The sequence below is a fragment of the Agelaius tricolor genome, unplaced genomic scaffold (assembly GCF_023055355.1).
Source record: "Agelaius tricolor isolate 1412-34295 unplaced genomic scaffold, bAgeTri1.0.p SCAF_1, whole genome shotgun sequence".
Lineage (NCBI taxonomy): Eukaryota > Metazoa > Chordata > Aves > Passeriformes > Icteridae > Agelaius > Agelaius tricolor.
In genome coordinates, this window is record NW_027269261.1 from 44,813,816 (window position 1) to 44,835,941 (window position 22,126).

The window sequence follows — 22,126 nt, forward strand, 5'->3', positions numbered from 1 at the left end:
AGTGGGAAATGTATTACTGTATTGAAGGAAGCCTCAGAATGGAAGGGTAGAATTGGAGTAACTTGCCTGGAAGGAATTACCATTATTGGCATAGGAAATGGGATCCCATTAAAGACACTTAGTCCAGGGTGGGGTCTGGGGAACACAACCATTTCCATTGGCAACTGCAACAGCAGGAATCACAAATGAAAAAAAAAAAAAAAAAAAAAAAAAAAAAAAAAAAAAAAAAAGAGAGAGAGAGAGAGAGAGAAATTATCAACTATGACTAGCTTTTGAGTTTTTCACAAAACCCAAGAAACAGGCAAGCAAGCTGGTTGGAAGATTTCATTGAGAACCAGCTTGTCTCATGAACATGACACCTGGCACATACTGTGGTTTTTTAGTGAAATCAGTTAGAAACATTACCTTGCTTGACAGGACACTCATTACCCACAGTAATGTTTCCTTGACCCACCAGGACAAGTTCATAGACATCCTATCTGGATGTCCTCAAGGTTCAGAAATCTTGTCCTGTTCACATCCATACCCCCAAGAGCACTCATGGCTGTCAGAGGTGTCCAAAAATACAGCATACACTTCTCACATGAGGCAGATACTAGCCAGAAATAACCAGTGTTTCCATTCAGCGTGGCTATCTACCCTTTGGTCTCCCAAGCATTCACTATACCCACATTCTGCAGCTACGCAAGGAAACATTCATTTGTCCTGGCCCAAGTCTCTAGCAAGAGATTTCCTAAGTCAGGGCATGGGAGGACAAGCTGGGTTCCTGCAATTGACGTGTGGAGTCATAGCGCTGTTGATATCCATTAGCACAGACCTATGAAATGTCCAGGACAAATATGAATTTTGGATAAACACAAACAGAGCATATTTTTATAACATGGATGAAGTATTAAAAGATCCTTTTATTTTTATAAAGACAATTCAAAACATCTGGAATCTCAAGTAAGTCTCTGTACACACTGTTTTAACTCAAACTCCCTGATATTTATGGAATTTCCCTTGCACTGCACTCTGAGCAGAGCTGACTGGCTGAGTTGAACCAGGCTTCTTTCCTGTGTTGGGAGAAACAGATGAACACAGAGCACCTGCTTTGGGTGGACAAACACAGTTAGCTGACAAGCCATTTTTTAATGGGAATATTTGGCTGAGTATCCATCCCAAAACGAGGCCTGAGTTTCTAAATACTCTGGCATCACAAAAGGACATGTGATTCCTTTCTTTATGGGCCCGGCATAGCTCCTCCTCTACTACCATAGCATCTGTCACCCTCTCCATGCAGCTCAAGAGTTGACTCAGCTGTAGGTGACTCATTTCAAACTCTGCTCTGAAAACAAAAGGCTCAGTGCTGGGTCTTTAGATATGCTAGTTGTTGCCGGGTGCTATCTTTCCATAACAGAGGAAAAAAAATGAAGCCAAAGCAACAATGTCCTTCAAATTGCAACCTGAGGACCGCTATTTACCATCAGAAAGCCACACTTTCCTAACTCAGTATTTCCTCGGGGCTGCCACTGACTTTCTCTGCTTACCACAGCAGGAAGTTGCACCATATGACACCTGCCCAGAATACAGAGCATTTGGCTTAAAAAGTACAAAGTCATGGGGAAACAATGATTAACTGTAAATCGCCATGGAATCCAGTCCCCAGGGGAATACCTCCAGACAACCTAGCAAATTGGTATGGATGTACATCGGCTTGCCAGACTGCATCCAAGGCTAATTTAATGGAGTAATGCTGCAGCACAAACAGAGGCAAGATACTGCCTAGTCCTCCAGCAAGTTTCAGTGCTCTCTTTCAGAATATCATGGATCAAAACTACTCCTATTAAGCTGGCATGCTTAAATGAGGCAAAAGAACATGATGTGTCAAATCTGTGCCAGCCTCTGAGGATCACTTTCTTCAGACAGATATTAAAGCTGGTCAGCACAGCCTCTGAAGCTTTTCATCCTGGATCATGCATGGGAAGAGGACATAAAAAGTTGAACTTATTTGGGGCTTTGTAGATCATTATCAGTGCCGTGAGGGTACTTCTACATTCAGTGAGGTCAATGGCAAGGCTCCCACTGCCTTCTTGGGGTGCATAGGCAGGGAGTGTTGAACTGCACCCAGAAGCAGGGAGGAAATGTTATTGGAAAGCTGATAGAAAGTGCAGAGCTCAAGGGCAAGCTGGCACCCACCACCTTCAGCTGCAGCTACTTGGTGACTGTAAGCAGTACTCTTGAGGGACAGAAGTTTTATAGATTCAGATATCACTGGGATTTTCAAAGGCTAGCTGTCAGTGGTGCAAAAGACCTCAACTTGCAGCTTTCTGGGACTAGGGAAAGGTAATTCACAGAAACATAAAAATTCAAACCTGCTTAAGAGATGACCTTCATTCAACAATCTTTTTTGAGTAACGACACAAGCAGTCAGGATAGACCAATTGTGCTATCAAGGCTCTGTTTCTAAAGGTTTTGCTATGTATTTAACTTTACCTCAGAAAACACCCTTTGCAGCAGACAGGAGCCTTGTGTTATATATAGAAATATGTGATAGCAATAGACAGAGAGGAGCCACAGGGCTGACAGTAGGAAGGGTCAGGGCTTTGAAGTCACATCCGGGGCTCATCTCACTTGGTAAGAAATCTGGGGTCCATAGCAGGAGAATGGAGGCAAGGAGGCAATCCTTGGAGGGGTGAATTACAAGCTCTGTCTCAGAGAAGGAAATTTTTCTCTGTCCTTTGCCTTCCCCACAGTGCTGATCCTACTGTGGGGGCTTCTTCTACCTCAGCCTCTTGTCCCTGCAGCACAAAGGCAACCTCCCCCAAGAAAGCAACCACAGACCTGTACACAGACCTCTCTGCAGCAGCCAAGAGGCAAAAGCAGCTACAGCTGGGATCAGTTCTGCTTCTGGCATCTGTGTTCAAGCCCAGCTGCTCAGCTGGGGCCTTGCTCCTGCCTCTTGCCAGGCTGGTAACCTACAGCCAAATACCCCCGGGTTTGAACATCAGCATTCTCCACCTGCCTCCAGCACATGACCCTGTCCCAGTTTTGGATCACCCTCGTGAGTCACATTTTTCCTACCTCCCTCTTCCAGCTCTCCCAGCGGAGTGGCAGCGTGGGGCCAAGAGTAGAACTCATCATTATGAGCACCAGGCTCTGTGAGGGAAGCTGGGGTGCAGACCAAGGAGCTGAGCTTGGTTATCTCTATGTGGGATTCAGGTGTCCTGGGGTTAAGGGGAAAGCCAGTTCTGCCAGCACTCTGGGACAGCATGGCCGCTCCTCCTGAGGGATGCTGCTGTAGTGGGCACTCCATGTTCTCCCACTGAACTGAGTCACTCATCACCTGCCTGTCAAGGGTAAAGCTGGCCACGAGAATTGGAGACCAAAGTGTAAGGACAAACAGCACAGGGCTCAGGCAGGAGCATCAGTTCCCTCACAAGTGTCTGTGCACGGGCCTGTGCAAACGCCCTCCCTGAAGGCCCCAGCCCCTTCCTCGCTGCTAACACAGGCTGTCGGGCCGGGGTGCTGGGGAAGGCCCCTCCTGCCCTGCCTGTCTCTAACCCTCCCTGAAGGGCTCAGGCCCTTCCTCGCTGCTAACACAGGCTGTCGGGCCGGGGTGCTCGGGAATGCCCCTCCTGCCCTGCTTGTCTCTAGCCCCCGCCAGCGCCTCCCTCCCCGCGCCGCCGGCCCACGGCTGCGGAAGGAAACTGCTCGCCATGGGGGGCTACGCAGGAGACGAATTCCAGCGCTGGGGTCAAATTCCTCCAGCAAGGAATCTGGAAGTCCTTCAGTACTGGCTAAAGACTGCTCTCTGTCCCCTTAGCAGAACTGAGTTTCAACCAGCAGAGTGTTTTTCTGCTCTGTCAGTGGGTTGCGTGAAATGCATACAACAGTGATAAATTATCATGAGCATTTTGTAGTGCTCCTTGACCAAACTTAAGCTCCTCACGAAGTGATTTCTTAGAATTACTTCTTTGCTCTCTCTTCCCGAACTATTAAGTTACAAGTCTGTGGTTAATTACTACAGCAAACTTTGGGCTGTCACCTAAGAACAAAAGGTCTTTTTGATAGCAGATGTTTACTTTCAGCTGAAAGGGCATATGCTCAAATTTTGTGCAGTGTATCTTACTTGCATTTTAATTCTTCAAGATGAAAATATCATTTGGCTGCACGGAGAAGCAGAAAGGTGAAAATGTCATTGGATAAAACCTCGGACTTTTTCTCAAAATTGGCACTTACAAATGTCTTCCGGAAGTTGGAGGTCACTGCCCACACAGTCCCACAGCTTTCGGGCATTAACCCGAAGTTATTGTGTGGAACTGGAATTCCTACAGCAAGGTCAGATAGTTTATCCCGAATGTTAGCAAATTCCAGCAACTGATCTAACACAGATGCTTTCACTCCCTCCAGTGGGATGCTCCGGAGGCAGAGGAGTGGTTTTGAACAGGGCTGCCGCTTCCTCCGTGCATCCAAACGGCAACCCTGCTGCAGATGGGCTTTGTGCTTCACCCAGATCTGACTGTAACTGCTATGACCCTCCCCCAAAAGGTATTAAGCCTCATCTCCATAGGTATATAATTTTTTAATACATAGGGCAGCAGGAGACACTAGCTACACTGTCACCTAAGTGTTTCTGGAAGAGGAAAAAGAGCTATTCAGCATTAAAGATTCAGGAATGTCTGTTGACATATTAAGGAAACAACCTCGGGGGACAGCTGACACGGCTCCAAGAAGCATTACCAAGGGAACAGTGACGCAAATGTCTTCCATTTTTACAGGCTGGCAGCTCGCCAGGTTCCCTCGCCTGATGGCTGATGTAATGCTAATCCCTATCTGGGTTAGTGCTCGGATATCAACCACAGCAGCTCACTGAGCTGCAATCAATATAGCACACTTTTTATAGAAGAGCGTACAAAAAAAATTCTGCTCTAATCTACTAGGAATATGTACAGTAGAGTAATAGCAGGGGAAATTTAATGGCTAGCCTGGAGCTCACCCAGCGTGTGCTTTTGCAAGCGTGCACGTGTGTGCGCAGGCTTGTACACAAACCCATCTACACCTCAAATAATGGCAAGTCCAGGCGAGGGCCACACATTGAGAAAGGGCTGGCTGTTCATCACGTACAAGAAGAGTCTTCCAATTCCTTTACTAAGGGAGGTATTGGCAGAGGAAAACAAGTAAAATGGGACCGGAAAATAAAACAGGTTATCAGTCCTAGCATGGAATGAAATGGATGTTTCTGCTTTAATGGCAACATTTTGCAGTTCTGTGAGTACCAGAGGGCTCTGTGGGGATTAAGGTAGCTTTACAGCACCCCTCTGCAGGGAAGGCAGCACTGAGTCAGAGTGAAGAATGCACAGTGGGTCAGTAGCTGTCAAAACCCACCAGCCCTTCCGTCAATGTGTAAATTCCTTCATAGTGCCACCAGCACCGGCACCTTAAGACAAGATATGACCAGGAAAGGAGTCCAGAGATCCTGAATTACCATTCAATTATCTGAGGAGCAATCTGGCTTCCTCATAAAAGAAGAATTTTGAAATACTGAGTAATTTCCAGTTAATATAGTCCTGGCTCTATACCATCTACCATGGAAAACCTTTCCACTGCTTGACTGCACCTAAACCACTCAAGAGCACTGGTTTGCTGTGAGCTGATTGTGCAGCTTCCTGCTTCAGCACACCATTTCCTGTAAGGGATAAACCCCTGTCAGTTTATTTCACAGGATACTGGTGTCGTAGCTGGGAAAGTATCTAAGGGTGTTCTTGTCCCAGATAAAATTTTAAGATGAAATCCATGTGTAACAAAGTAGATGAATGTCAGCCTTATCCCATGCTTACACTGTTTCCTTCTATTCCCCCTTTACAAGGTAATATTTAAGGGAAACTTTGGAAAAACGCTACTTAAAAGTAGAAGCTGATATTCCAGTAGTATTATTGGTCCTTGGGTTGACTCCTTGCAGATGTGAGAAGAATATTAACCACATCATTCAGGATTTCCAAAGAGGGTCAGTTCACAGACAGCCCAAGAGCTGGGCTGGTATTTTGGGAAAATCCAGTTACATGGCCTATGGAGATTAAAAGGCAATACTCTCAATCACGTCTTTCCCCAGGCCACACTCAAGGCAATCTTTCTACAGCAGCTGGTGTTGGCTGGACTGAGTAACTGACCCTTCCTTTCACTGCAGCAAAAATGAAGGAAATCCATGTCCATTCATGTTAGGCCATACCTACTCAAGCAGCACATGGCATAAAGCTCCCCTGAGATGCTCACCAGCACCCAGCTGAGCCTTGCATATCTGTCAGGCATTCCCTTGTATTTCTGCCTCCCTTTTGCCAGGAGCTGCCAGGGCACAGTGCTGCCTGTGGCCATCCCTCTCTCCTCTGCCCTTTATTCTCCACCAGCAGAGTCCTGCACACAGCAGCAGTAGCTTCAGGAAGGGCTGACTGTGGCAGTGGTGTGGAGGTAGTGGTCTGCAAAAGGGTTTTCTGGATCCCTCCAGTAGGCAAAAAGAAAGGAGCAAAACAGGGAAGAAGAATAAGGCAGGAATTACCAAAAAAATCAGGGCAGGTGTGGCAAAACAAAAGCAAGAAGAGGACAGCATTTGGCTTCATAACTTCTTCCTTCATTTCTACACCATTGGTCACCAGAAGCCATGGCCCTCTTCCATCCACCCATCCTGCTCAGTGCTTCCTGGCACAACATTGGCTCCTCTGCCTTTAGTTCCCAAAATACACTCTAAGCAAATGGATAGTCTTGTTACAACAGCCTCATAAAACAGACTAGTTGAGAGCATTAATATAATCATATTGCCCTCTCTCTGATTTGTGAAGAGGTAAAATGTTTGAGCACCAAAGAGCTCTGTTCTCCTGCAAAGGACTTAGCTGAGGTTGCTCACATGTCATTATGGGAGGAGAAAGCTTATTTCCCTTTCAAAAAAAAAAAAAAGAGCAAGGAAGAGGCAAATAGCTCACATAAAGATACATTTCAACACACTTTATACATGTCAGTGCTCCAGACTTTCCCTCCCTTTGCAGCACACACACACGTAACAGGGAGGGAATTATAAGCCCAGTCCTCCTCGCAGACAAAGCAAAGATCACCTCATGGAATTATGATGCAATACCAATGTGAAAGGAAGCTCCAAGTCCTTCCTATGCAATCTATAGGACATTGGCACAATTTTTTAACAGATGTGTTTATATTTCCTTAATATTTAATGAAATTGTTACGAAAAACATATTCTAAAAATTTTGATGTAAATACAGTTGGTTGTGCTTGAGTTCTGAGTGAAGAACAGTCTCCATTATTTTTTCCACATGCTCATGCTATATTATAATAAAAGCATACTCTGTTCTGACAGACATGTTGTGTGTGCTTTATAAATAATTTGCACAGTTGGAAACATTGATGTTTAGCAAAAATCCCAGTGCCAGCAAATGCAATGTGGAGAACCTCCTTTGTAGCAAACTATCTGCATGCTGACCATGGGAGGTGATCTCCAGATCATGCATGAAGGACCTACTCTGTATCTCCATGCAGCTCAGCAGGGCTCCTCAGAGTCCAGCACTGCTCCAGTGGAGCACTCACCTCTCTGGAGGACACAAACCCGAGCGAGAAGACTCCAGACAAGCTAATAGTCTGGTCTAGGTGGAGTTTGAAATATTGTATTTTAAAATCCAAGATACATATCAGTTAGCACCAGTGCCCTGCAAGGTTCATTGCCTTCCCAGCATCTCTCTCACTTATGGAAGGGTCCAGTAGTCTCTGACAATCCAATTGATGTGACTCAAGCATTATCACACAATCTTTCTGACTCTAAACACCCTACTTCATTGCAGTACTCCTAGAAATAGTCAGAGAGCTCCAAAAAGATCCTTCTGGTATTTTGTTTTAGAATGTCAATGCAAAGCTGATATTTATAATCTCTTGTGACCAATCATTTAAAACTAGGTGGTTTTCAGGGAAAAAGTATGAGACAAAATTCACAGGAACAAGAAAATGTCATCTTTACAAAGGCAGAGCAAATATGGTTCTGTGTTTTCAGTGCAGGAATCATTCTTATCCAGGCCAGCAGCATCTGGGGATTTCTACATTTTTCCTATATATAAACAAAATAAACTTGGGGTGTGGATCAGTCTCAAGTTCCAAAAACCTCTGATTCCCTGCCAAAATGAAGGGTCAGGTGCAAAACTGACTCCAGTTCCCAGCTGGAATAATACACACACCCCTGTGTGCAGGGCTGGAGTCAGTGTGTTCGTGGATGGATTTGTGTCCATCCCATATTAATGGCAGGGTCAGAAGGAATATCTGAATGAACAATGCATTTTACACAGCTTCCCTGTATGATGCATCATCCTGCACCACATCAATATACGTTGGCAGCAAGTGAGGACTGCAGAACACAAAAATTCTATTCCTAAAGGTAGAGGAGACTCTGCTTTAGCCCAGAGCACAGGGGCCTGGGTTTCTTCTCACACTCCTGCACAAGCATGAATTAGCAAGAGAGGGACTTGCCTGTTCTGTTGTAACAAGTGTCACACAAAAGTAGATGAATAATCTTGGTCTTAACAGCAGCATCGGCCTTTGTAGATGCATTTCTTAGTGGCAAGACACCCATCAAAGGTGAACATTTGGCCTTCTGCCTTAAAATGAAGGCACAGCTGGCTGAAGAGCTGAGCTGAGACCTGGCCTGGTGAACATTGCCCAGTGGTAAGTTTGAGGAGGCCAAAGAGAATGACACTTCTTTGTCCTACCCGTTAGGCACTCGTGCCCTGTCCGGCTGTGTGCAGCTGCGCCACTGAGTCTGTGACCATCAGAGGAGCCATGCTCCGATCTGAGTAGCTGGAATCGCTTCACCCCTGGGTCATTACGATATTCAATTATGGCTCTGTACTTAAGTGACACAATAGGTACGGGAATTGAAAGCACAAGAACTCCTAACCTCTGATCCCAACTCTACAACAGAATCCCTCACTGGCTTTAGGCAAGGTACTTAACATCTCCGCCTCAGTTTTCCCATTTGCAGAAGGGGGCTAATAATACTCAGCTACCTACTCCACAGGGAAGTCCTGAGGATTCATTACTTAATGTAAAGCAGCTGAAGATGAAAACCTGCATGTAAGTGCCAAGCATTATTACAGTTACCAGGTTTAGCTTCAATTTTTTCAGACTTGCTTTCCTCTTTGAAATGAGAAAAAGTGTTCCTTTTAGTTGACCAAGATGGGTGTTCTGCACTACATTTCCTATAGAAGTGGTAAGGCGCCCTGGGAATATGAAAGGAAAGGAGAAAAATGTGTCCCTTTGGATCCCAATCTATCTTTCACATCCTCTCAGGAAATTGTTTTGAAAGTGTCCAACACTTGGTGCAATATGCTGCAAAGGCAAAAAATTTTACTCTTTCGAGAATGTTTTATGAGCCCCAAGAATAAATCATCTCTAGCAGGGATGGTGAAGCATAATGTTAAGAGTCTGTGATTTTCCTCAGAGGTAAAGAAATTATTCTAAGCTTTTCCCCAATTTGTTCATGAAACTTTAACAAGAAAATACCGAGAGGCATTCTGGCACATCGCTGGGATATGTACATCAAGAAAAACCGAGGGGAGTGTTTCAATTGACCAAATTATTTCCTTCAGTCTCAAATTATTTAAATGTTTGACTTTAAGCAACAGTTCTGGTATGGCAAACTGCTTTCATGGCAAGGCAGTCAATATAATGCTTGGTCAGCATCTTTAAACAGACTGGCATAATTGTGTGATGGAAGGCGGGGGGGCTGGTCATCCTAACATGAGCTGTGCTGAAACTACAATCTGCAATAAATGGACACAGCAAACAAAAGGACCAATTCAGTATTTTCAAATGCTGAGATTATTGGAAACAAAGGAAACAATTTTGTCACCCCAGGAAAAAAAAAAGTCCTTTTATGATTGTTCTGAAAAAGCCCCCTGCCATGAACGGCTGCCACTCCTAAGAATTCAAAACATGCAGCTAATGCACATGGCTCTGCTTCCAGCTTCATTAATATGAGATTTTTGGCACTGCAGGAGCACCTCCTGTGTGTACTGGATCTGTATCTGGCATAAGCACACCAGTATGTTTCTGTTGAATTAGTCAGAGCACATGATGTGGTGTTTATGCCAGTTTTATGCTGACTGGAGAACGGACATTACCTGATTCAGTTCAGTGTCTACCAGTGTGTCAAACATATCTGAACCAGCATAGTAAGTTGTGCTTGTCCAGTGCTTGGCTGCACATGGCTATGATGTCCTGGTCCAGCACAGAATGCTTTTTAGGCCAGATTTTTATTTTTTAAATGAAACTATGATTTCAGACACACAGTGCAGTTACATGCCTTGCTTATGTTAGCTACGATGTTCTGCCCCTTTACTGTAAGGTGTTGTTTAGTTACAATATTACCATAATAGAGATTATATAATTCCAGAGAAAAAGCTCTTCTTTGATGCTCACTTCCAGGCTTCAGGTTCCTTAGTGAATGCAGGAATTGTTGAGTGCCTCCTGAATGTAAAACACTTATGTGTCTCTTCAATAAGTAAATGAAAGTCACCAAGTTATCGTGAGCAAAGCATGTAAAGAAAAGGAGTATTAAATCAGAAGAGAAATCTACAATCTGCTTCTGCTTTTCTCACTTCCCATTGACTGGGGACTAGGACCAACCACCCAGCACTCTGAGTTGCTCCACTTTCAACAAATATTGGTCAAATCCTGCAGGATCAGAGCCAGCTTTGAGACATGCTGGCAAGATGATTCTGCTAGGATCCTCCCTTCCTCATCATCCCTCCCAAGCAGAACAGAGTAATTTGCAGCAAAGTGGGTGGGGAGGGTTCAGAAATCTTTGAGCTCCTACAGCGTACCCAGGCGACACAGAGGCCAGCCACATGTATGCTGGGGATGTCAGCATCCCAGCTATTTTCTAGAAACAATTCCCTCTGAAGGGAGCAGTCCTTCAGACAAAGCCTCATGACACATCCGGGTGACTTTTAGGCTTTTTTCCTTTTCTTCTAATTACTTAGTCATGGAACCCAGAATAATTAGCATAAATGGTCAAAAGAGCCACAGAAACAAAATGCCTCTTGGGACATTGCAACACAATGCTGAACTAGTGAAAAGAAACTTCATTAACCTAAAAACAGTGTGAGGCTCCTTGTTTCACCTGCTTTTTCCTGCATCTCTGTCTTATTATTCCTCCTTCCACCTCTGACTTTTTCTGTTTTCTCCACATAATTCTCTCCTGTCTTGGTTTGCATTCCCTCTTCCAAAACCAATTTTCTTCTCTTGTTCATTATGTCATGCCTTTTCTTTGCACTATGGTTTTACCTACATCTCTCATTTTTTCTCTGATCGTTCCCATTTATTCCTGGCCATTGTCAGCCTCAGTTTCCTTGGTCTGGCTCTTTAGGTCTCCACTGCTCTTCTCTTCACTTCACTTCTCTCTGTCTGATGTTTTCTCTTCTTTCATATTCGTATCCCTGAGGAAATTAAGTTCTTTCGCCTTGAATCTTACACATTCTTATTCCCCATTCTTGCAGTCCTTCCCTTTTTTACACTGTGTGTTATTCTTATTCCCTCACACCCCACTGCCCTGAAAACTTGCTGTATCTTTACCCATTAGCTACTTGGCAAAACGTCATTGACAAGCTATGGATGTCACTACAGCCACAGGAGCCACAGCCATAGGAGTGATGTTTACAGAAGCAAGACTGGGCTGAAAAGAAGCTCTGCTTGTGCACAAGCTAACCCATGGAGAGTTATTAGTTTGGCTTATCAGAGGGTGGGTCAGCAGACAGGAAAATCCCAAGCTTATCTGTTTGTCCTTTGCATAGCTATGCCTGTTTTGTCATTGTTACTAATCCTTCCCCACTTTCCCAAAGAATGTTGTGGGTGCTGCAAGGATCAAGGGCTGCTGGTTGCCCCTTCCCTTGTCCCTCTTGGAAGTGGGGAGGTTACTGTAGCCAAAAGCATGCAGCGGCAGAGCCAGATCTCCTCTTCCACTTATGTTGGTGTGCAGCTTGGAGTCGCGTCAGCTCTTTGGATGAGATGTTCTTTCTGTGGCTGGAAATTGCATCAGAAGTTCATTGCAGAGGACAGCTGAGCCACCAGGCAGCAGCCAGCAGTGCCTGTTAGGGTACTTTTGCACTCCCTTTCTGAGCTTTACCCAGGTAGTTCCCTGCTGCACTGCCAGCTGATCTCCAGGAAGGACAGCCATGAGTGACTTGGGTGCTAGAGCTGGTCACTGGCCATGTAGAAATAGTGCACAATGTGCTTGTAGGTTGCTGTGATGAATCCCCTCTGCTCATGGCCAGCCTTCACACTAAATTCTCTTTTCACAGTGAAAAAGCCTAGAAACTACCCCGACTAACTCCTTCCCAAGGGTACCATCACTAAGTCAACAAAGTTGCAGTATAAATGTATGTGTCCCATTGTTAGGGGTGGGAGAGGCAAAACTGACAGGGGTTTGTCAGGAACACCCACAAAGATCCCTAGACACAAAGCAACCAAGTTTAAAGATCCAAAGGCCAGTGTCTTGCAACAGCAGCAGCCAAGTGCAGTCAAGCAACAAATGAACATTTGCTTTTCTGCTTCACATCCTTCCCAGTTCTTTCCTTAAGAAACGCGAGGATTAATAATTTTGGCCGCGGAGCCTGAGTTCACACAAACACATATGAAACCGGCAAACAATACCCCCATTAAACGCACCGAGAAGCTTAGAGACGGGAACAACTCACCTCCAAGAGCTTCACCCAAGTCCCACAGGAAGGCTACAGCGGAGCCAGAAATAGAGCCCAGACCTCCTGACTCCAAGCCCTGGGCCCTAACAAAAACACCAGCTTCCCTCCACCAACCCTCTCTTCATACACTACATTGACCAGACTGGAAAAGGCATTCAAAATAAATAAAACCCGCTTCTCGGGCCAAGTTTTAAAAAACATTTTCTTGTCATGGCTGGTTGTTTTTCTCCTGCTAGACATTAGGCAGTCTCCACGAGTGAGACAGCTCTCCTTTCTTCTCCAGGAAACACAGTTGTCTCCCACATGTTGCACTCAATGTAGCTCCAAGAAATGTTTTAGGAAATTCCCCCTAATTCGGTGAAATTGTTAGCTTGGCAGTGGCATGCTGGAAACAGGACTGAAAGGTTGCCTTGGAGCTTTTTTTTCATTTTTCCTTTTTAAAGTGTACAGGAGAGCTCAAGCTTCAGACGGGCTGCTGAGGAAGACAGAAACTCATGTTACATAGGAAGGATTTGGCAGGCCTGAACAGAGAAATTTCCAGAAGTGTTTGCGTGGCAAGAGCTCTGTGCCAATCCACATTTTTTAGCTATTCTGGCTGCATGCCCAGCCGAAAAGAAAGTCTTGTATCTCCATGCAGTTCACTGGCTTCCCTGAGGAGTTTCCATACTGCATGGCAACATTGGATAATCTCATTTGCGGGCCAGAAAAACTCCTGCTACTTACACTGTTACTAAATACCAGATGTGCTTAATAAAGAGTAAGTGGAGCCAAACCTAGGGTAATCACATAACCTATCATTAACATTTTCTAAAAACAAAAAAATGCCATTGGAACAGCAGATTACTGTTTTGCTTTGTTTGCTTTACGCCCTGTTACGGGAACCCCTGGGGTGCTGGGAAGGGAGCACGGCAGGAGCAGACAGCTCTGGCACGGCCGATGACATTGTTTACAATCACACCCCTGCACATCTGAAACATGTGTGAGAAAGTAAAGGCTAAGCAGATTTTGCTGTGCTGGCGAGGGAGAGGAGGATTGCAACAGGAAGTCTACGCCACCAAGAAAGTACTGGAGTCTCATGTTTCTTCATTCTGGGGAGGTGGCTGGGAAGGGGGGATGCAGCAAGGGCGGTGTGAGTTTGGTCTTTCATGATACGTACATCCCCTGGTCCCTGGTGCACGGCAATACAGGAGTGGACCTTGTTCCTTGAAATTTAATGATGGCCCAAATCCTCCAAGCCCATTTAAAATACATTTTTGTATGAGTCAGGGGGCCAGTCACCACACAAAATGTGTGTGCACATTTATTATGGATTTAAATGGATGTTGCACATGTGCATGTCTGATGCTGAACAGACCCCTGAGGGAAATAGCTAAATCTCAGCGATCGTAAGTGAATTCTGCTGTTAAGAGGAGGGAGACAGATGCACTGTGGTATCTGGAGCCCTGTGTGCCCTGGGCAGGGGAGGTACAGAGAGCAGGGAGTCACCCAGGTGTGAGACAGGCAAGCCCTCCCAAAATAAGACATGGGTGAAAATTCTTGCTTCTCCTACAGCTGTCTCTGCAACTGACAGGGGAGAATGGGCTTAAATGACTAGAAAAAGAGGTCTTTTCTTTATTTCAGTGTCCACTAAGTGGAAGAGAAGCCTGGCAAATGTGTGCAGACCAGGTCCTTGCAAGGCCACCCTTCACAGGTCTGCTTGCTTCACAGGCTGTGTGGAAAGCCAGATAAGGGGATGGGAACTGGGACAAGTCCAGGCCTTGCTTGTTTTGTACGTGAAGGGGAAGGCAGGGAGCGGGAGCAGTGAGTCACTCTCATCACACAACAGCCCCAAGCAGTGCCACTGCTCTAGGCCCTCCAGGTAAACTCTGACCCAAGTCAGTAGGAGTTGCAACCATGCAAAGCTGGGATATCTGATGCCAGGAGCTGTGCCAAGTGCACGAGGTGAGGAGGTCACAGTAGGTATCAGCCTGCCATAGTCCAGGAGCAGGAGGGTGGCCACAGCCCAGTGCTCACATGGCTCCCAGTGTGATTGAACCCCAGTGTTTTCCAAAGCCTGGATACAAGGAGAGAAAAGCCAGCAGGCCAGGGAAATACAGTGGGCTTGCTGCTGTGAGCCCACTGCTTGTGCTGTCCCTGCTTGGCCCCATTCATTGCAGCCCTGTGCAAGGTGGTGCCCACACTGCGCGTGTCCCCAGGAGCCCAGCAGCGCTGCTCCCAAAGGCTGTGCAGTGTGACAGCGAGTAGCACGGTTGCCTGTGCTGCCCCTGGGCCAAACAGATGGCACAGTCCTGCTTCCCAGCACAGGAGCCAGCTGCACAGTGGTGGTGATGGAGCAGCTGGTCATGCTCAGGCCAGGCTTTTGCCTGATGTAGGTGTTGCTTGGCTGGCCCTTAGCCAGAGGCTCAGGGCAGCAGATGACTCAGGGCACCAAAACAGCCATGTCCCCACCAGCTATTCTGTCTGCTCTGCAGTCCTGGGTCCTGGGCTTGCTGCTGCCACCACTCAGAGGTCAGGCTGAGCTGGATGTGGTTAGCCTGCTGAGGGGGTGAAACTCCAGGACACTTGGGTCCTGCCACACATCTTCTAGCCCCACACTTCCCCTTGTCCCATGGCCAGAGTGGTCCTGGCTGCTCAGCCTCCACATGGAAAGACATGGTTTCACCCATGCTACTGAGCAGCCCCAAAACATCCTGCACTATTCCAATCTTGTTGCTGGCACCTTTCCTGTCTTTGTCACCATAATGTCTTGGGCGCTTCTGGAGCATTGGGGGAGCAGTCTGTTACTTGGCAGACAGAACAGGACCAAGAGGCCTCCTTCACCCACTGGTGCAGGCAGAGTGGCCAGATTTCCCAAACTAAAAACCTTAGACAGAAGTGATGTAGCCAGCAGCTTGCTCCCTCAGCCTGCCCACTCAAAGACAGAAGATTTTGTATCAGTGCAGCTGCAGGATCAGGGAAGCCTCACCCCACCAGCTGTGGGTGGTGCGCAAGACAGCCAGGAGAAAATTAGATAGCTGCTGCCCAATCCTGTATCACTGTTTCCACTTGAAGCTTTAAGGATCTTTTAAAGTCGGGAAACAGCAGAGAGGAACAGCTAATCAGCTGCATAAAGCCACTCCCTCCTTCCCTCACTGCTGTCAGGGTCTCCCAGCCCTTGCCCACCCTGCTAGGTGCCTCCAGCTGGCTGCTCCCCTCTTTGCCTCCCCCCAGGAGGCTGAGGGAATACTCAGGCAAGGCTCCTTGACTGCGAGGGTCCAGGCACCTCCACACACCCCACCAGGTCAGTCCCCTTCCTCACTGCATTGCATAGGCCGCTCCAGTTTGTGGACAAAGCCACATGTTCTCCCGCAGCTGCTTCCAGGAGTTCAGCAACTGCACTGCTCTTTGGAATTTGGTTTGATTGTTGGGTTCTGGAGGGGTGCCCGTCAGATGATCCTGGAAATGAACACCTAACCCTATTCCTATCTGGCAGCAGGAAGGAAAGGCTCCTGCCAAACAGTCACAAGGCACAAACAGCTCACTTCACTGCCCCGCCAGGTGACAAAGTCAATCGCCAGTAGGAGACTTGAGTCTGCAAAGGGGAGCTCAGGAGCTTCATAGCATTGGGATGCACGTGAGGTCTCCATTGTCTGCTGCAGCCAAGCAGAACTGGAGCAACACTTGGCAAGGCATTGCAAAGGTCTGAACTGTGGGGCAGTCCTTGACCTGAAGAGCTATCTCAAGAGAGACAATAAAGACAATAAAAGGAACAAGGAAGCAGAGGGGACAAAAAAAGGACTTGTAAATATCACAGTAGTGGCATGATCAGCGTGAAGAGATGGGGTTTAAGGTCTTAATTAGGAAAGAGCTAATGAAGAGGTATGAGAAGGACAAGAGCAGGAAAGAGCAGGGAAGACAGATGAAATGAGACTGAGAAGAAGGCAAAGGAGAAAGGGAAGGAAATTCTGGCAGGTCCTATCACACCTTCTCTGTTCACCAGCAGGTAAGATATAGGGAAAGGGACATGAAACACCACATGCAGTAAAGGTGCAGAGGGTGACTCCTTCACCCTTCATTTCTTACACTGGTAAGCCTAAGCTGACCCTGTCTTTCCCCATGTCACGGTGCTGCCATGTCTGTTAAAACAACCTCTCCTAGTTCCCATCAACCAGAGACAAATTTGGACAAGTGGGCAACACAATGTCAGGGAGCAAGCACAACGTAATGCACACAGGAAAGATCTGTTAGGGCTCTCCAACACATTGACAGGTTTTATCTTATCTGTTGCCAGGAGGGACAAAGAGCTGGAGGGACAGTGAAGGTCAATCAGGCACTTAGGGGAGCTCAGAACAAGGGAATAACTGATTACATTGAAGGACATCACATTTGCAATTAAGGCTGAGCTCCAAAAGTGTGGGGGAAGTAAGCTGCTTCTCTTCCCTACTTCAGCATAAGGAAAACTCCCCAGCTACCACAACCAACAAGTGTGTGGAACTGTTGCCACCCTTCCTACATGCCCTCCAGGTTCTGAATGAGGGAGGGTGAACAATAAGGCTGTGGGTATTTACAAGAAATAGACTTACTGCAGAGTGCTTCTGGGCACAGCTCTATTGCCAGTAAAAAGCATGATGAGAAGCATACTTTCTTTGATGAAGCCTCATTCGATTGGTTTATGGATAAAGGTGAAACTAATATATATATATCATATTTGTCCGATGGCAAACAGAGTGCATTTGTGAAATCCATCTGACTAGATATTTGAGAAAATCTTCATTAAATGTCTTTGAATCATTCCATTGTTGTCAGGGTTTCAGCTGAAAATTGTTCTGGATGCAAAGGAATGGAAGGTCACTAACAGCTTTTTTTTTATTAAATGCTTTGGGGTTAGGAACTTAAAGAATATGCAGATACTTTTCTCATTTGCAACTTCATGTGAAGCAAAAGACTAGATGAAGATAAATAACCAAAGCACCTTGCCTTTTGCTTGAGAAGTAAAGACACAGCTTATTGCTATGTTAAAAAAATGTGTGAAAATATGTGAGAAGTGCTTTTGACTCTCTGTAAGAGAATTGCTCTACCACTGATCCACATTAGCAGGCCTTGAAATGCAACTGCTGTGGGCCAAAGAGAAAGGTATGTACCAGAGAGCTTATGTCACAGAGAGAGACTCACCATATCTGCCTTAACCACCCAACTCTCTGTTGCTCATGTCCTATCGTTTTATCCATCTTTCTTGGTTTAGCACAGCAATTTCAGAGCATCAAAACAAATTGATTGCTTGTGGGTTTAGAGTTGGGTCCTCTGCTGGATGGCCCTTAAATCCTCTCATCAAAAATGGCAAGCATAAGATGCCCTTCCTGACAGCTTCAGCCTGCAAAGAGCAGTTTCATGCTCCAGGGAGCTGCTGAAAAGATACAAAGGCTGTATCCGCTGGACACCTCTCTGTCACCTTATGAGCAAAGCTTTGCAAGTTATCTCCCAGCTTTCACCAGAGGGGAAAAAAGTAATCACAGCTTTCTGGATTTAGTTCCCCCCCCAGTGGACTTTCATCTGCATAGGGCCACATGACAGTGTCCCTGCTACCCCAGCCTGCTGTCAGTTCAGCCTTCTCTCACCTCATTTTCTTGGCTGCTAAATGATGCTGAAGTCACATTCAGAACACGAGTTGCAGTGAAACAGGGGACTAATACACTGAAATGAGAACCTCTATGGAAACACCTACCAAAATAATGAAAGGTGTGATGTAAAACTGGCTTAGGTGTTTGATAGCTGTGTCTGCATGTCACATAACTGTGATGTTGGCATACAGCCAGTGGTAGGAAACTTGACAGTGCAAGCTACACTAGATCAGGTCCAGACCCCCCCAAGACCCCTCCCATACCTCCAGGTGCAGGTTAAGCTCTTCATCCCTGCTGCATCCCAGGCAGTTCTTGTCTTTTCCCTTGCACATGTGACTTTTAAGATGACCAGGAACAAGCAGGGAGATGCCACAGCCATTGTTCCTGTCCCCCAGCTCTCTGTCTCAGCCACACTTGCCACTCTGCACTCAGAGGAAGCGAGGTCTGATCACAGTGGGCATTTTGGGGGTAATGTGTTAAAAAAGCTGCTTCACCATTTTCACCTGGGGCTTCCCTTGCCACCTGCCTCACCTGCAGTTAGGACTGCAGTGACTGTGACTCCCTGGGAGATGGCTGCTAGTGCCAGAGTGACAGCAGACACAAGTCCTCAGCTACCCATGTCCCTTCAGCATCCTGTTGGGAGGCTCAGCAGCTTCATCTCATCAGTGGGGCTCCTCTTCCCTTCCCCACCTTTCCCCCACAGTCTCTCAACTATAACACTGCTACAAAAAATTTTGTCCAGGCATCATGAGATAAGCTCCTTGCAGCTTTCCAGAGCATTAATGGTGAGTGGCAATTCTGCAAGACTTGGTGCAGGTATAGGCAGCTGTTCTCAACTGGCCACATGGCTATGGCTGAAGCCCAGACAGGGAGCAAAGTATCTGACACCGAGCAAGCTGTTGGAGGTACAGCAAGGGACCACCCAAGCCCTCAGCTTTTTAACATGAGAGGATCATGACCCTGGGGGAAAGGAGGAGGTGATTTTCCAGTGTTACTGAGAGGAATGGAGGCAGACAGCTGTTGGGATCTCCTGATATCATACAAAAAAGGCATTACATGATCAGGAATAAATGCACATTTACTAATTCCCAGACCCATGGCAGCCATTGTACTGTTTCCTGCCCAGTATGGATCATCAGGCTTCATTCAGCCCTTGGAAATGACAGCTAACTATTTATAGATGCTGCCTACATTACTCCAAGGAGCAGCATCTTTCTATATTTTACAAACTCACTCCAAGTTTCCTTCAGTATCGTGCCAACACAGGGTGAATTTCTGAGAGTAATCTTCTCTCCTTTTTCCCAGAACACAGAACATCTGGGACTATTGAGATATCATCTTGTGGCATTGGCTGACTCTTTTTTTTTTCTTATTTTTATTTTTTATGAGTTTCTGTGTAACAACTTCATGATGTTTTTCCTGGGAGGACAACTGTCTCATCTAAAACCTTGTCTCACATATTCCTTTATGGAGGACATTTTATGCTAAAGTTCTTGAAAGAATTTCCTTTTGTGCTCTGTCCCCACCTTTCTCTGTTAAATTCCTCTCAAATGTCTCTCTGATGCTTAACCTCTAGGTCACCCTATTCAACAAACCAAAGCAAAATGCTGGTTTGAATAAGCTCAGGATACACTGATGTCATTTCTGAATATTAGCAGGCCACATGATACTACCAACTTTATTTGATCCCATTTGCTGAGGCAGCCTGAATTTCTCAGGGGCAGGTTTTTTTAATCCTGATTCATTATTGTTCAAGCCCATCAAGTAAATGGCTGTGGAGCGGAAGCTTGAATGGGCTTGTTTAATAGGAAAAGTCATTCATCTGCAGCACAGCAGCTCTGCAGCAAGGCTGTCTCTCCTCTTCTGCTTCTCACTGGTCTGCATCAGCAGCAGTGATGCTGAAGCCTGGTAGGGAAACACTGGGGAGAGATCTTTGACTTCACACTAACTGCTTTTGTTCACTGCAAGAAATCCTTTCTGAAGTAAACAGACTGATTGTTTCTATGGGTCAGCCAGCTATTTTAAATTTATTTCTCATGTATGACTTGGTACTGCTGACGCCCCATGGCAAGCTGTGCTCTTTATCTGAGGCAACCTCCCACTCAGGCCCCAAATTGTAACCTTGGGATCTGTTGATGCTACATTTGCAGCTCCCTACAGGTCCTGTCTCTGCTACTATGGAAAGCCAAAATAGGCTGTGGAGCCATAGCACCTGCCAGCTTAGGAAAACTAGCCCTAAGGTGTTGGGATGAGCAGGACCCTGTGAGCTAGGAGCTGTACTGGTCTTCTTTACCCTCCTGACTTCTGCCATGCTTGAATTAAGAATCAGACCCTGAAATGGCCTGAACCGGTGCATGGAAATTCAGTGGAGCCCTGCCAGGTAATGGTAGATGAAGTTCTGGCACTCAAATCTATATTTTTATGCATAAAACTTGTTATTTTTTCCCAGTCCTTGGTTCGCAGCAAAGCCAGGAAAATGCCCTGGCTGCATTTCCCCTGTGAAAGCACAAATGTAAGGTTTTTGCTGGAGACTTGCACTGAAGACGTGTTCAAGGCAGATAACTGCTGGTATTTATTGGTCACAGTGCCATTTGTGCACCCACCAATGCACGTGGGACCCGGCCTGTCCCCTGCTCCCTGCCTGCTAAAACCCGACTGAAACTCATTACATACCAGGAATACCAGCATCCCCACAAAGCCTGTGCTGGGTGGAGGAGGAGGCTCTCCCTCTCTCCCTGCTTTCCTTTCCGCCCAGCTTGGCTAGTTCTTTGGCAGAGCCCCAGGACCTGGAAGGGGGGAGGAGAGGGGGGCTTGGGAGGGCAGCAACTTCTCGAGCTTACCCACGGCCTCATTTTGATCTGCTGTACTGCCTGCTCATTTCCACTTCACAGATGCTGCTGAGCTCTGCCACGGAGAGACAAATCCCAGAAGGGGAAGGGAGCGTGGTGGGGAGGGAAGAGATGAAAGCAGAAAAGAGCTGCATTTATTAAGCTGTTTTTCTTTCAGTGAAAAGAAGCATTTATCAGTGATTTCATATGTCATGTGAGATGTGGCTCCCTGCCAATTTCTAAGGATGCAAACAAGGCGCCTGACATCATACACTAAATATAGAGCAGTTCTTGCTTTAGGTGAATAAATAATGCAGATGCAAAAGCCCAGGTTTTCAGTTACACATTCATTACCATCCGTCTGTCAGGTTCTCATCATCAGGAGAAAAACGTCTGACTCCAGCAAGGAGTGACAGGTGAAGAATGCAAAACAACTTCAGACAATAGGTGATTAAGCAGAATTTCCTTGTTCTCAGTTTTTTTTCCCCTTACAGCTACATTTCATTTCAGCAGTAATCCATGGTGCAGCTTTTCTAGCACAGCTCTGCTGCCTCCCTCCCTTTCCCTTCAAGCCAAGCTGGAGTGACAAGCCTGGGTGGGGAGAGCCTGAACAATGAACACAGCCAAAATGTGGAAACTTCCCCAGGCACTTAGCAAGGGAAAAAAAGCAGAAGAAAGAAAATGGCCAAAAAGAAAAAAAGCCTCTGATCAGACTGTGCAAGCAGTAAAGCAGCAGCATCCCCCAGCAAAGCAGTTTTCCGTGCTCCGTCAGAGAGTGATTTTAATTATGGCCTTTCAATGCTAATCATTCTTGACTCCTCTGTTGGTTGGGGTTTTTTTAAGGCACCCATTTTAACAACCACACAAGCAAACCTGTAACTGGTTCCATGGCATATTATTTTAGCTCTCAGAAAGCCCTCCAGGAAGGATTACAATTGGTAATAAAGCTGAATCGATGACTTTCTCCCTTCTCCTC